This window comes from Sorex fumeus, unplaced genomic scaffold, assembly GCF_029834395.1.
Source record: "Sorex fumeus unplaced genomic scaffold, SorFum_2.1 ptg000128l, whole genome shotgun sequence".
In the NCBI taxonomy this organism is placed as follows: Eukaryota; Metazoa; Chordata; class Mammalia; order Eulipotyphla; family Soricidae; genus Sorex; species Sorex fumeus.
In genome coordinates this window covers 13282729-13298140 of record NW_026606185.1, presented here as the reverse complement: position 1 = coordinate 13298140, position 15412 = coordinate 13282729, and the positions used below count along the sequence as shown (strand labels likewise).

At 44.7% G+C, this 15412-nt stretch overlaps 1 protein-coding gene across 2 annotated transcripts in view; it reads left to right on the top strand.

Moving 5' to 3' along the window:
* The window catches only part of GNAL (G protein subunit alpha L), a 150441-nt gene that overhangs the window by 109986 nt on the left and 25043 nt on the right, over positions 1-15412 (top strand). The window lies entirely within an intron of this gene.

Genomic DNA, 15412 nt, shown 5'->3' with positions numbered 1-15412 from the left:
GGAATCGAATGGAGGAAGGGAGACCCCACTGTGGTCCTTCCGGTCAGGTGGTACCAGAAAAATGAGCAGTGGGAGCCAAGTGAACAGAACGAGGCTGTCTGAGGACAACAGAATGTTAGCCATGATGCCACTGATTCAGATAACGGCCCAGAGTGTGGATTCTGGGGTGAAGAGAAAGATACCCAGCAAGGATTTGGAGAAGTTAAAAAAGTTTGGGATGCCCTTAATCCAAGGGATTAATTAGAGATAGTAGAAACCCCAAGCTCAGAAACTCATAATGTAAGTATGGCTGAGGGTCCGCAAAGACAGGGAGGGGGAGGTTAGGGGGGAGAGGGGCTGCACCTGGCAAAGTCCACACTTCAGACGTTGGTTTCTGGAGGGAGACCCTCAACTCACTTCTGAGAAGTGGGTAGAAAGCGGTAGAGTTTCAGGGGAGGACAGCAGACAAAAGTGGGGACAGTTCTTTGTGGTGCATAAAGGTCACTAAAGTTTATCTTAACCTCCTGATCCCCACCAAGGACTGGCCACTCAGCCCACAGAAAGTGAACAGAGCAATCCTAGGTCTGAAGGGCATTAGTGGCACAAAGATACCTGCGTGGAGATGACCAGTGCGTGAACTCACGATACTCCACTGTATATGATAAAGAAACTTAAGTGAAGGGGAGAAATAGCTTTATCTGACTAAGAATTCTGCTCAGGTCTTTCCTTAACGGTTCCCCTTCGCTGCCCTTGAGGACCTGCCTTCAGATCACAGTCCCTGCTTGACATGGCTATGCCCTGGGGCGTATTCCCTCCTGTGGATACGTGTTTGTGCTGCTCTCAAGTTGCTAGTATGCCTATTGGTTTTCATTCCACAACAGGCTCATTGGGTGCAAGAGAGCCCGGCGGGGTTAGGCTTGGCCCTGAGAATGGGCAAAGGATGCTGTGAGGGCCCCTCCAAGAACCTTTGTCTTCCCTCTCTCAAATTTGTCGTTTCATTACCAATCAAAGGCTGCTACAGTCAGGGAGAAAGTATAGGGAATGTGCTTAATTCGGATTTGATCCCTGACACCACGGGTCCCCTAAGCATTATTGGGTGTGTCCCTAGAGGATCTGATCACTCAGAGCCCTCAGAACACCACTCCTCACACCCCAGCACTGAGACGCTGACTGGTTGGCCAGGAGTCATTGGGAATGGAGGATTCAGACATGACGCTTCAGTCGTATTTGTTAGGCTTGACTGTGGCTGCCAGGGTCACTGTTCTGTCCTAAAAGCAGTGACATCTCTGTGCCAGCCAAAGGGGACAGGATCTCAGAGTACAGCCCCAGGACCATGGTATTCCCGTCATCTCGTCCATTCACCTAAATTTGTAACTCCTCTGACTGTGTGTTTTATTATTCTCCTTTAAGGGCCCAACTCTTAGTTGAGTGCCCATACATTAAAAACAAACAAAAAAAGTTCTGTTTGAAATCAAGAAATTGGCAAAATATAAGCTTCATTTTTATCTTGTTCTGATGGGTGATGACAGACCACTGTCCCTGGAACAAACACAGCACCCCAATCCCGATTCTCACTGGAGCTTCCTCTAGGCCACACACAGAAGTGCTGGCAGCCTCGGGCTAGATCCAGGTACTGCACATGTGATGCCTGCACCCTGACCCTGAGTTCTTTCCCGGGCCCTAAACTGGACAATTTTATGATCAATGATAACCCAATCTCTAGCCTCTCTTTCCGAATAGAGGTTGGGCCCCAGATCTCAAAGTGCTGATCCTGGTTTGGTCTTTCTGATGACCAGTGCTGACTGCCTAAGAACCCTGCAACCTCTCCCCACACACCCCCACCCCCACACATACACTAGATAACCCTTCATCAGAAGAGAAGATTTCTCCTTGTCACCCAGGAAGTGACAAGTTTGATCCAGGAGCCAAGGACAGACACAAATATACATTTGTTTGAGTTTTTCTCCTATTGTTTCATAATAGGAAAGCAGATTTGGAGGGAAGCCAGAGCAATAGTACAGCAGGTAGGGTATTTGCCTTACATGTAACTGACCAGGGTTTGGTCTCTGGCATCCCATAAGGTTCCCTGAACACTGTCAGGAGTAATTCCTGAGTATAGAGCCAGGAGTAACTTCTGAGCATCGCTGGATGTCACTCAAAAACAAAAACAAAAAGACAATTTTTTGTAATCTCTCCAAAAAACTGCCTCTTTGTGGAATCCAGGTAAGTTCACATTTGTCATTCATAGAGTTTGCAGACTTCCTGTAAGAGAGGACATGGTGACAGGGAGACTCCAGTCCTTGCCCCTCCAGCTCCATCAGCTTCTAACTGTTTTGCCCACTCACTGTAGGTTGTTAAATGCAGCTGTTGGCTTGGAAATTAGGTGATTGAACTATAGATCATTTGTTGAAGTCGTCGATCCCTTCAAACTGTCTTTCTATTTATTCCTTTGTCCAGCAGAATTGTCTGGGTCCCAGGAATGCAGAGATGTCACACCTGCTCTGGTCAGCCTGGCAAGAGTCAGTCCAGAGTGCTTGGCTTAACCTCTTCCCTGCCCCTTTGTTGGCACCAGGAAACACTGGGCTACAGAGTCACATTGGGAAATAAAATTGGTAGCTGCAGGACCAAATGTGACTTAAACACCAAGTCAGAGTGGTAGCCAACTATCAGAATAAATATATCAAAGCAGAGTGGCATTTCCTTAGAGTGAAAGGGAGTCGAAATGTTTGCATCGACGGTGTTTCCTTCTTTATTGATTCAATATTAAGGCACCATGGTTTGCATAGTTAGTCTTAGTTAAATTTCCGGACTGCAGTGGTCCAATACCAATTCCCCACCAATGTCAATTTTCCTCCACCTGTGTCCCCAGGTTCCCTCCATGGCCGGCACATTTTCAAGTTTGGTTACTACAGTTTAGAGCTCATGGTTGCAGTATTGCTGGCTCTGTAGTTTTGATGTTTCTCTATACTTATAACACATATGTACTTGTACATACCTGTACCTCACCGATGAGCTAGAGGCATCTGACTCACCCCCACCCTGTTACCTGTCTCTTCTTACTTCCCCTCCTCAGTTTCTTTCCTTCTCTGGCCTTTTGGTTTCTATAACCTGGGGGCAAAAGTAATGTGCGTATCCCCCTTTGCAACCATGCATTCCCTCTTCCTGAGATTCTTCTGTATACTACAGATAAGCGAAGTCATCAGTTGTCTGTCCTTCTGGCTGACTTCACGCAACATGATAAGGTCCAGTTCCATCCAAGTTGCAGCACGATTTCATCCTTCCTTGCAGCTGCAGAGTATTCCATTGTGTGTATATACCCCATACTTTCCTTACTCATTGGGCACCTACATTGATTCCATGTCTTAGTTATTATGCTGAGTGCCACAATGTATAGTGGTGGGTATTTACTTCATAAAAGCTATGTGGCCATTTAAATAAAAAGAAAACTGGAATTTGCAACTCCTAGGTAGAGTTTAACACCCAGCTTCTCCTGCATGGAGGGTGGATGGAAATATAGCTCAGCTCTGAACATCACAGGAGTTAGGGGAATCAGCCTTTCCCCCAGCACCCCATATGATCCAAAACTCAAGTGTAACTTTTGGCTCTTCTCCCCATATGGAAATTCTAATAATGACCTGTTGATAACACACAGTCTTGAAGATATTATATATAGTCTGTTAACATTTTATATGCTTTATGTATGATGTATCTGGACAAGTAAGCTAGAGAAAAGAAATTATTAGGAAAATCATAAAGGGGCCAGAGATATAGTACAATGGATAAGGCTTTTGTCCTCAATCCTAGCACCATATATGGTCAACTGAGTACTGCCAGGAGTGATCCCTGAACACCACCAGGTGTGGGTCAGAAACCAAAATAAAAACTTTGATACAGTATAAATGATGAGTAGAGAAGCAAATGTGGTCTGCACATCAGGGAATACAATTCATCCCCGAAAAAAGGAAAAAGGAACAAAGTTCAGTGCTTCTTCCCTGGCCACTGTTCAAATAGCAGAGTTCCCTGCCTCAGAGACACGGAATACTGAATTGGCACATTGTGTGAGAGCTGCATGGCTTCCTGAGAAGGAGAACATGCTTACAGCGCTAAGAGATATTTGGATATAGCACAGCGGTAGGGCGCTTGCCTTGCACGCAGCCAACATGGCCGTCCGGAGTTCAATTCCTCCGCCCCTCTCGGAGAGCCCGGCAAGCTACCGAGAGTATCTCGCCCGCACGGCAGAGCCTGGCAAGCTCCCCATGACGTATTCGATATGCCAAACACAGTAACAACAAAGTCTCCAATGGAGACGTTACTGGGCCCGCTCAAGCAAATCGATGAACAACGGGAGGGCCTTTACCTTTACTTTTACATATGCAAATATATCAAAAATTATGTTGTACACCTTAAAGTAAGGTGTCAGCCAAACCTCAATTTAAAATTTATTAAAGCTTTAAAAATGGGAGTTAGGGAATAGAGACTCTGACCTTAAAATTTTTCTATCAGGGCTGAAGCAAGTGGGTAGCTCACCTTGCACCGACTGAACTGGGTTCCATTCCCAGCATCTTATATAGCCTCCCAAGCATCAGCTGGAGCGATTCCTGAGTGCAGAGCCAGAAGTAAGCCCTTAGCACTGCCGAGTGTGGCCTCCAAAAGAAAGATAATAATAGTAATAATTTCCTATCAAAAAGCATCCAAAAGAGGAGGGGCTTTCCTTAAGATACTGTACCCCTCAGGGGTAAAAATGCACTATCATGGTGTACTGAGCTTCCCACTGATCACATGATAACTGGGGTCCAGGTTATCAACACCATGCTGCCTTTGAAATACAAACTCTAGTCTTTTACTGCATTAACTCAAGGAAAGCTAAGCACAAGTAGAATTTTTATTTGATTGTCAACACTTACTCACCAAGCAACAATCAGGTACATGATCTGAGCTGTCTCATATTCTGTCTGCTGTGGCTGTGGCTGTGGAGTGGTGGTTTCTTTTTCTGTGAAGGGAAAATGAAAGATTCCTCATGCAGCCACTGGAGTGAGGCAAGCAGAAACTGCTAAGAAAAGACCTCCAATTGCTCTGCCTCTTGGTTGAGATACACACAGTAGAGCTTCTGGAATCAACAAGACTTAATAAATCATTTTTCAAAAAAGGAAATTTTTATTATCCTCAATTGAACATGTTTAATGACATCTTAGATTGCTTTTAAAATAGGAAACTCAATGTGAGATGATCAGAGTCCAGAGAGGCCAATTTCTCAGTCCAGTGCTTTGTCACATGTGTGTGATCTCAACAAAGGGGTGATTTGTTCTCTGAGAAACTGCCCCAAGCTCACAGATGTCCTTTTCCACTCAGTCCAACCACAAGTGTCTTGCAGAGCCTTCTTTGAGTCTTTTAAGGAGCTGGGGGAGATGAGCTGGTGGTCTCAGGGGTACCTGCTGCGAGTGGCACTAGGCACATACACAAGTGTGAGTCAACACAGATGAGATTCTGAAGCACTTGAAATGAGCAGGACGAGGCTGAATGCAATGCTGTGGTTGTTTCCTCCTTTTATTTTTCTTAATGCAGATGACAATAAAGAATTTAAAAGTCGGGGGCTGGAGAGATAGTCCAGTGGGTAGGGCACTAGAGTTCAATCCCTGGCATTCCATATGGGCCCCGGTGCACTGCCAGGAGTGATCCCTGAGCACAGAGCCAGGAGTAAGCCCTGAGTATTGCTGGGTGTGACCCCAAAACAGAAAGCAACAACAAAAAGAATTTAAAAGTCAAAATTCAATGAACTTTGAATTCTCTCTTAATCCCCAAACTATTCTAAAAATATATTTTCTTTCTAAGGCAATATGCTAAAATGTGCTCTTCAGTATGGCTTTCCAGATACAATCCTGGCTAGGATTTGGATTATATTTAGGACGTGGTTAATTATGTCCCATGGCAGCCTGCGGGTTCCTGGAAAATAGCTGCTAGGATCCCTCACTTGTCAAACATGCCAGGGAAGTTCAGCCAACTTAATGTGGAAAACCTTCCATGAGAGGAAATCCAAGGAGGAATAAATGCTTCTGCTTTATGAAATGTTGTGAAGGCATCATGATTGCCAATGACTTGCTTATCCCCTATAACATTTATCCCCAAACTTTTAATGCAGTAAATATTTGTGGAATACAAACAAGCTAGAAGAGACACCTAGTCAAACCATCAAATAATAAAACAAGAATGCGTATCTGGAATGGGGGATGTAGCTTAGTGGTGGAGCATTTGCTTTGGCTGTGGAAGGCCCTGAGTTCAGTCCCCAGAACTGCAAATAATAAAGCAATCCCCCCCCCCAAAAAAAAAGAGCAGCATTCTACTTGAGATGCCTTGGCTCCCATGACTTAGCTGTTTTACAGTTAATTCTCCAATAAAGACAACCGTGCAACTGTGTTAGGATAGATTTTTTTTTCTGAGGCCCCAGGGAGCTCTATATCAGAAAACTGAATACTGAGAAAGTACATTGTAGAAGTATGGGAGTGAAAGTCAGTGTGCTTTGTTATGGAACAGTTTATATTCTAAATAAAAGAACCAAAAGTACATTATTTCTAATAGGACTCATGGATTGAGTTATACTTAATTTCTCATACCATTGTGCTTCATAACTAAAGCTACCAGCTTAAACTAACCAGTCTCGCTTTGGTGCCTAAGCTTAGCTGCAACAGCCCTTGCCAGTGACAGGTCAGAGAGATATTGCAGTTCACCTTGCATAGGCAAATCCAGTTTGATCCCTGGAAACTGCATATGTTCCTCAAGACCCATGAGGAATGATCGCTGAGCAGAGTTGGGAGAAAGCCCTAAGCACCACAGGGTGTCGCCCCAAAACTAAAACAAAGCAAATTAATGACCAGTGACTTCTTTCTTCACATAAAACAGGAAGTTCACACAGAAATTTAAAGGAGTTCAAAATATGGGGTTGTTAGAACTAGTGGCCATTCTGTGGCCATGGGCAATTAAGTTGACTTGACCTCCACCACAATGCTAGGGAAAGCTGTGTCTCCAACAGATCAAATACAATGCTGATTAAGGATGTGATTGCGATGGTGTCAACCCCACACCTTTGTTCCCAAGAGAATCAATAAAGAATGGAAAGACTGTTTCCCTCCCTCCCCATCTCCCAGGGCTCCACCCAAAATAGCCCTGGGGAAGCTCCTGGCTCCTAATGATGTGTTTGCTTTCTACACAAATGGTGTGCCAAAAGCAAGTTTTATATTCAACAAAATCTGCAGGCTGGTGTGCACCTTAACTATTTGAACTTAAAGGTTGTAAGCTTGATTTCACTTTGTTTCAAGTGACATTGAAACAGTCAGCCTCCAGCTTCCTTCAGAAAGGTCCTGCGCAAATCTGGCAAGGCCAGTGTGCATTCTTGTACACTCTTGTCCATCACTCAGATTTCATAGCCGTAAAATCACTTTCCATCCAGAACAGGTTGCAGAGGACCTCCTGATCTCCCACTAGCCAGATGACTGTTAAACAATGCAACATGTTTCTCTGCAAGAGGAATACATTTTTCCTAAAAGAAAAATGTAGCGTAATACAGATTTCCAGTGAATAATGCAAAGAGTGATTAGAAAGAGAAGCTATCTGGCATTTTTCATAGACTATAAAATATAGCATGTCTTTATTTTTCTTTCATATCTGTCTGCTTCTATTTTTCTCTCCCTGAAGCACCAACCCCTAATAGATTGTCTTTCTATAAAAACATTTCTTTAATAAGGGCTGGAAATAATACAGTAGGTAAGGCACTTGCATTGCACTTGGCTGAGCCAGGTTCTGTCCCTGTCACTACAATTGGTCTCCTGAGCACTAGAGCACAGAGCCAGGAGTAAACCTGAGAGACAGCCCTAATGCCCTCCTCCCCCCCCACCCCCACCCACAAAAAAAATTCATAATAGTAAATATGTTACCAAACCTACAATAAAGAAATGTTGTTTTGATTTGGGGGTCACACCCAGCAAACAGTGCTCAGGGGTTACTTCTGGCTCTATACTCCTAGTAATCACTCCTAGCAGAGTTTGGGGGACCATATGGGATCCTAGGGATTGAACCTGGGTTGGCTGCATGCAAGGCAAGACCCTTACCTGCTGTACTATCTCTCTAGCCCCTACTTCTTTTAATAGAATAGTTTAAAGCAGTGGTCAGAAAGCAGTTAGGATTGAGAAGGAACCACGATGACAATAATAATTGGAAATGATCACTCTGGACAAGAACTGAGCACAGAAAGGAGGTAAAAGGATATGCGTGATAACCTTTCAGTATCTGTGTTGTAAGCCACAATGTTCAAAGCAGGGGTTGGGGATGTGGGGAGAGAGAGAGAGAGAAGGGCCTACCTAGGCAGGTGGGGGAGGGGTAGCAGGAGGTAACTGGGGGCATTGGTGGTGGGAAATGTACACTGGTGAAGGGAAGATGTTGGACATGGTGTGACAGAAACCCAATCATGAACAACTTTGTAACTGTGTATCTGACTGTAATTCAGTTTTAAAATTTTATTACAAAAAAGAGAGAGTAAAGGCAAATAGAGCAAACCTAGAAACAAAATATCATTCTTGAACCTAGAAGAAAGGCAGTTGTTGAGAAATGCAGAGTGTCCGTCAACCTTCCTTCCCCCCCACCCCCACAACCCCTCCTTCCAACCTTGTTTCACTCCTAACCCCCCTCCCCCTCAGTTCTACCAACAGGTTCCCTAGTCTGGTGTGGTGGTCCCCATTTATTTTTTTAAATTTTATTTTATTAAAGCCCCGTGTTGTATTCGATATACCGAAAACAGTAACAAGTCTCAAAATGGAGACATTACTGGTGCCCGCTTGAGAAAAATCAATGAACAACAGGACCATGCTATAGTGCTAAAGCACAGTGAGTTAAAAAAAAAAAGTTTAAAGCAGCCTCCCTGGCTACTGCTAAAGGGCCCAAGAAAGGTGTTTTCCTCTCCTGCTGAACCTTGGATCCTCCCTTTCCAGATTTAGTAACACATGCAAGAGAGTTAGGTTCAGTCCCTGGCATCACACAGCCCCCTGAGTACCACAGGGAATGACCTACTCACTCCCCAGTCCCAGCTGTTTGCAGTGAGTAACTCCTGAGTACTTTGGGTCCAGGTGTGGCCCAAAAAGAAATGAGGAAACAGATTGGGCATAAGCTGCCTCCAAGTGAGTCCCACAAGGAATCAATCATGCATATCCCACACTTGCGCCCAGAAGGAAACTGAGTGAGGGACCTCACTCCAATCAAAGGAATCCTTCCATTTTTCCATGACGGGCTTCGGTGGAAAAACCCAAAATCATCATGAAATCAGACTGAACTAAAAAGAAACTGGCACTTTTCATAAATTTTAAAAAAAATCCAAATAGGAAAATAAACAGGACATTTTTTTTCAGAAATACCACCATTGATTTATCCTAAATACGGATTGTTTTTGTAGCCCAGTGAGGGACAGGTACGGATATGACACGCCTTCTGTGAGTGCGTCAGGCAAGTGTCCATGACTTTCCTCTGAGGCAAGAGCAGGTCTTCACTGTCCTTAGTCCTTACTATCAAAGTCAGCCTGCCACCAACTTGGTTAGTTGTTCGGTGTGAGGAGCAGAGAGCCCTTTGTTAGCGTAAGATTGATGTCAGGGCAGAAGAGACAGGGCAGGGCACACGCTGTCAATCACCCGTCAATCCCTGGTTCCACATAGGTTCCCTGAACACCCCCCAGGAGTAATCCCTGAGCATAGAGCCAGAAGTCAGCACTGATTCCTGCCAGGTGTGCCCCCCCCCCAAACAAAGGAGCACACCCAATTAAGTGAAATAGTAGCTGTCAAATGAAACCACTGAGACAGAGACCCAGCTGATGCCCATACTCAGCAGAAACTGATACCGGCAGCACAAACAGCGCACACACCTGCCAGCCTGCATGTGGGGCACTCGAGAAATCTATTCACATGCTACTTTTCTAGTTCCGTCTGTCTCTTGCTTTAATTTCTTTTATTATTATTATTATTATTATTATTATTATTATTACTATTATTATAGAAGTCACACCCAACAGTGCTGAGGTGCAGGACTGGGGAGAGCTCAATGTGGAGGACAGCTGGTACTGAGAGGCCCCCAGAGCCTCTTCCCACAGTGCTCAGGGTTCATGTGGTGTCAGGATCAAACCCAGAGCTTCACACATACTAGCATGATTCTTCTGGCCCTGCATACTCTCTTTAAACCTTAATATCATTCAAACATAATTTGAGGGACAACAACTTTGCAATTTCACAAGATTTAAGGTACCTCATAATTTTTCATAACTGCTCCTAAATTAAAAATCGATATATATATAAGAATAATCTGTATAATGTAGTCAAGTGTAGTCACTGAACTGTCCCCCAGTGAATATCTGACTCTTGCCATTTCCTTCTGCAGCATCCATTCATTCTACAGAAACAGACCCAGTATGTTTGAGAAGTTTCCAGGAATCTGGTAGGAGTAGTAAGCTGAAGTTCATCATTTTAAAAGATCCAAGGAAACATTAGCTTTGTGTTACTAAACAAAGCAACAGAAATACAGACATGGATACAAATCATGGCAAGGAAGAACTGAGAGAGACAGACAGAAACAGGGAGTTTCAGCTATCATATTTCCAAGCAACTAGAACAAAGAGAGAGAGAGAGAGAGAGAGAGAGAGAAAGAGAGAGAGAGAGACAAAGAGAGAGAGAGAGAGAGAGAGAGAGAGAATTCTACATATCATATTTCCAAGCAACTAGAACCTATTTATGAAATTCCAGTCAGAGTTTAATGCCACACACTGTGTGACACTAAGATTATTTTTTATCAGTTTATTGCCATTTTTTGATCTCTCGATTTAGCAAGTGATTCTTTTCTAGTGAAATCAAACCACATGAATTGCTTAGATATCTTAGGTTTAACCTTTTGTATTGATGCAAAAGAAAAGAAGTAGGTCATATCTGACTACTGTTCAGTAGGCTTGATGAAAGTACATTTCTTCCCACTATATTTTTTAAACCCTCCTTTTTATTGTAGTTGTTGTTCTGCAATGACAGGGGCTACATGTTTTTATCTCTGTGCCCTGGGATCACAGTGACAGAGCCACCAAGGTCACACTCCACTCTGGGATGGCTCTAGATCAAACTCATGACCAAAATAACTTAATTGGTTTGCCTCATGACTTTCTGAAAATGTCGGCATTCTGATGAGAATTTTCTTCCAGGTCCTGGGGGCGGGGGGGGGGGGACCTATGTGTATCAGCTCAGGGTGGTATGAGATGCTGCCACTGGAGAGCTGCTGGCTAATCCAGTGACTGCATACGGTCTTACATACTCGAGTTAAAACCAGAAGGTTCTCCTGAACAATCCGAATTCTTTGATAACCCTTCATAAATCCTACATACTGTAGCTTTGCAAACTATGTGGAAAACATACCTTCACATATCTCCTAAATGCGTGAAAAAGAAAACAAATGAAAGGTGTTACCCCTCGGTGGAATGCAGAGAAGCGAAAAGTTAAGGTTCTTACTGGAGCAATTCCGAGAGTAGAGGTGCCCATGCGGAAATGGGGATGAGCAGGTTTGGGAACAAGGCAGGCAATGGTGAGGAGCTGCTCACACATCTTGTGCCACAGATTAGTGCTTGAGAGGCAGGAGTCTATGGGACATCGTGGAACTCAGAGATTCTAGAACTTTGATATGGAAATGTGAAAATGAGAGTTGCTATCTAGATCACACAGAGGACCACAGGGTTTTCAGGAGCAAGCAGGATTCCCCAGAACAAGGAATGAGCTGCCAAGGCTCCACTAGACTCTTGGGGTTACCATTCTGTCCTGCTGTCAGAAAGTAGGGGTCCTGGGACTTTGCCCAGTTTTCTGGACTGTCTGACTAGCCAGAACAGCAACCTGCTCTCATTTAAAGAAGTAGCTACCACTCTCTTGGATTTTAGCACCTTTTTCTGTTGTGTGATGTGTGCATATTTGCTACCAAATCTAAAGGGTCAAGATCTAAAGGGCATTCGCAAAGCTTAACAACAAAACAAATAGCCCCATTCAAGATTGAGAAAAGAAAGCAGGAGCAATAGTATAGCAGGTAGGGTGTTTTTGCCTTGCATGTGGCTAACACGAGTTCAATCACATGTGGTCCCCCAAGCACTGCCAGGAATAATTCCTGAGTACAGAGCTAGGAGTAACTTCAAAGCATCGCCAGATGTACGCCCCCACCCCCCGAAAATAAATGGGAAAAGGAGAGGCCAAAGATAACAAAAAGATGGCAAACAGGCATATGGAAAAAAATGGCCACATCACTAATCATCAGAGGAATGCAAATCAAAATGACAAGGAAATATCCCCACACGCCAGCAAGCATGATCTTTATCAAAAGTCTGAGAACAATAAGTGCTGGTGCAGAGACGGCTCAGATTGTTGCCTGCCTGGGACTCTTTGGGAAACAGTTTGGAAGTTTCTCCCAAAAATAAAGACTGGAACTGCCATATAAGCCTGTACATCATCTCCTGGGTATCTATCCCAAGCACTGATCAGAAAGGACCTCTATGTATACATACATAGATGTATACATACATCTATATTCATTACAGCATTATTAACAATAGCCAAGATCTGGAAACAATCCAAGTGCCCAACAGTAGGTGTGGTGTGCATGTGCAGTGGAATACTACTCAGCGGTGGAAAAGATGAAATTGTGTAGTCTGCTGCAACTTGGATGGAACTGGAGGAAATCATGCTGAGTGAAGTGAGTCTAAAACAAAGAACAAACACTCCTATGCTGAGTATAAGGAAGTGAAAAATGAGACTAGCACGGAACTAGCCAGTCCCCATTGGAAACAATCTTGAGATATTGTCAATAGAACTGTGTATGATCTGGGCTGCTAATGGGGTAGGAGACCTTGAGATAATGCTGGAGGGGCCTTGGAACTTTGGTGGTGAGCATGGTGTAGCGGTACGCAAGTATAAAACAATGATACTGGGCTGGAGTGATAGCACTTGCTTGCTTTGCTTGCAATAGTTATCAGTTCCAATCCCTATCACTGCATATGGTCTCCTAAGCACTGCAGGAATAATAGCATATCCAGGCGCGGCTCAGAAAACAAAAGTAAAATAATATTGGTGCTATTGTTCAAAAAATAATGTTTAAAAAGATAGCTTCAGGGATTTAACTTAACAACCTTGCCTTGTCGCTTATTAACAGCTCAGTCATCATATAATAGAACAAAGGAAATTTACCTTGTAATCGTGCTACGTAGGGGGATGCCTCCAGTGCTATGGTCCTGGTTCCTGCTCTGGCCAGAGAGTCCTGTTTCCCACACAGGGCAGACGAGTGTTGGCCAGCCAGGGTCCTGTGTGTTGCTGTGCTTTCCCTACTATATAAGGTCTGTAGGCCAGAGTCTCAGACCAACTCATTTCATTCCAATTTGTCATTAAACAATCAAAGACAAAACAGAGTCAGGGGGCTGGAGCAACAGCACAGTGGTAGGGCATTTACCTTGCATGCAGCCGGCCCGGCCAAGCCGGGTTCGATTCCTCCTCCCCTCTCGGAGAGCCCAGCAACCTACCGAGAGTTTCTCGGCCGCACGGCAAAGCCTGGTAAGCTACCCGTGAAATATTCAATATGCTAAACACAGTAACAAGTCTCAGGATGGAGATGTTACTGGGCCCGCTCGAGCAAAATCGATGAACAATGGGAGGACAGTGACAGTGACAGAGTCAGGTCAAGGAACTGGTTTGCAGATGGCAGGGCAAACCCTGGAATGAGTGGGACAGAGAATAAACAGAGTTGGGGTTAGAAACAAGAGCTCCACTCCAGACTTTCTTCACTTTCATTGGTCGATATTATTCCTAGAAATGTCTGGTGTGACCTAGTTCTATTAGTTCGAAAGAAAATATAGAATATAATCTCAACTAACTTGAGTAACATACTTGCACCACTCAGCTGCTATGCAGTTCAGCAAAGTGATGTTGAATGCACCACCTATGCAAAGTGTGTGCTGGGTCCCACAGGGCAAAAGGAGTAACTGCTCTCCTCCCAGAGAGTTCACAACATAATAGGCGACCTCTACCAAGAGACCCCAGGCCAAGTGGTTTGCTCCAGGTGCTAGGACAGAAATTGCAGGTGGGGGCAGCACAGAGAAGGGTGTCCTAGAAGGCATCCTGGAGGTGGTGGTAAGCTTTTTGAGTCTGGGTAGGGTCTCAGCAGGCAGAGCTATAAGAGATGCAAGTCATGGCAGCAAGGCCTGATAGCAGGAACAGTGTCCACCATGAGAGGAATATGGCGCCTCATCCCCCTGATTTGGTGAACAAATGCTGCTCAGCTTCTTTGCTTTGGTCTGCTTTGCCTGGCAGTAAAAGAAGAAAGGTTCAGTGTGAGGTTCCATGTGCCACGTAGAGCTCAGCCTTTATGCCGGTTTTGGAGTAAAGAAAGACATAGTCAGAGCTGTGTTTTAGGAGGCACACATGACAGCAGCACTTCTTCGTTGCCCAAGAATGGCGGCACATTATCAGAGGAGGCCAAGACGATGATGAAACACCAGACTAAAATTACCTCCAAGCAAAATTAGCTCAGGGCATTCATTTTCAGCCACATTCATGGCCCAGATTGGACCTTCTGATATTTTGTTATTCCACTACCTGAGTTCGGCCTGAAAGAAAAAGCTTCAGCACACAATGCCGCAATTTGAAAGCCTGCATTTTTTTTTTAAGATTATAATACACAGTGACAGTTTTGATGTAAGCCAGTGAATGTGGGTCCCAATACTTCGCCATGCTCTGCCTACATAATTTAAAGTGACAATTTAACCTGTCAGACTTAACTGTGAGTGAAGATTCTTGGATATTTATAAAACATCAAAGGGAGAATCATGTCAGCAAAGATGGGACTTTTTATTCCTAAACCACCTTAGAATCTGGCGTGACAGTGACTTAAATCACCTAGAAGCTGAACTTCTAGCCATAGCCAGCCAGGAGGTGGTGAACGGTTTTAAAGGTATTTTCATTCTCTGTAACCAGAGACTGCAGTCCAGAATCCCACCAGGGCCAAGGCTACAACTCGCATTTTGTTTCCTAATACGTCTGATGACCCAGGTACCCCAGAGAAAATGGAAGCTAGCCATGCCAATCAAGCCCGCGATGGCGTGCAGCAGGTGTTCCTCTGCGCCTGGCCAGAGCCCCCGAAGCCTGCGGAGCAAACACTACCCCACCTCCTCCAGCGGGCCGGGGCCGAGGAGCCGAGTGTGGGCTGCAGCGGGGGTACTGTTGGTGTTCGGTACTGGGGCCACACCCTGGCGCTGCTCCGGGGATCAGAGGGGCTGCCAGCACGCAGTTTGAATGACCTCATTCGTTTACACCCCAAAACCGGGGTGAGGACGGGAGGGAGCTCCGGAGCGACCCCAGCCCGTGCAACAGGAGCCGTTAAGGCCTCCCAGAGCACTGACCTG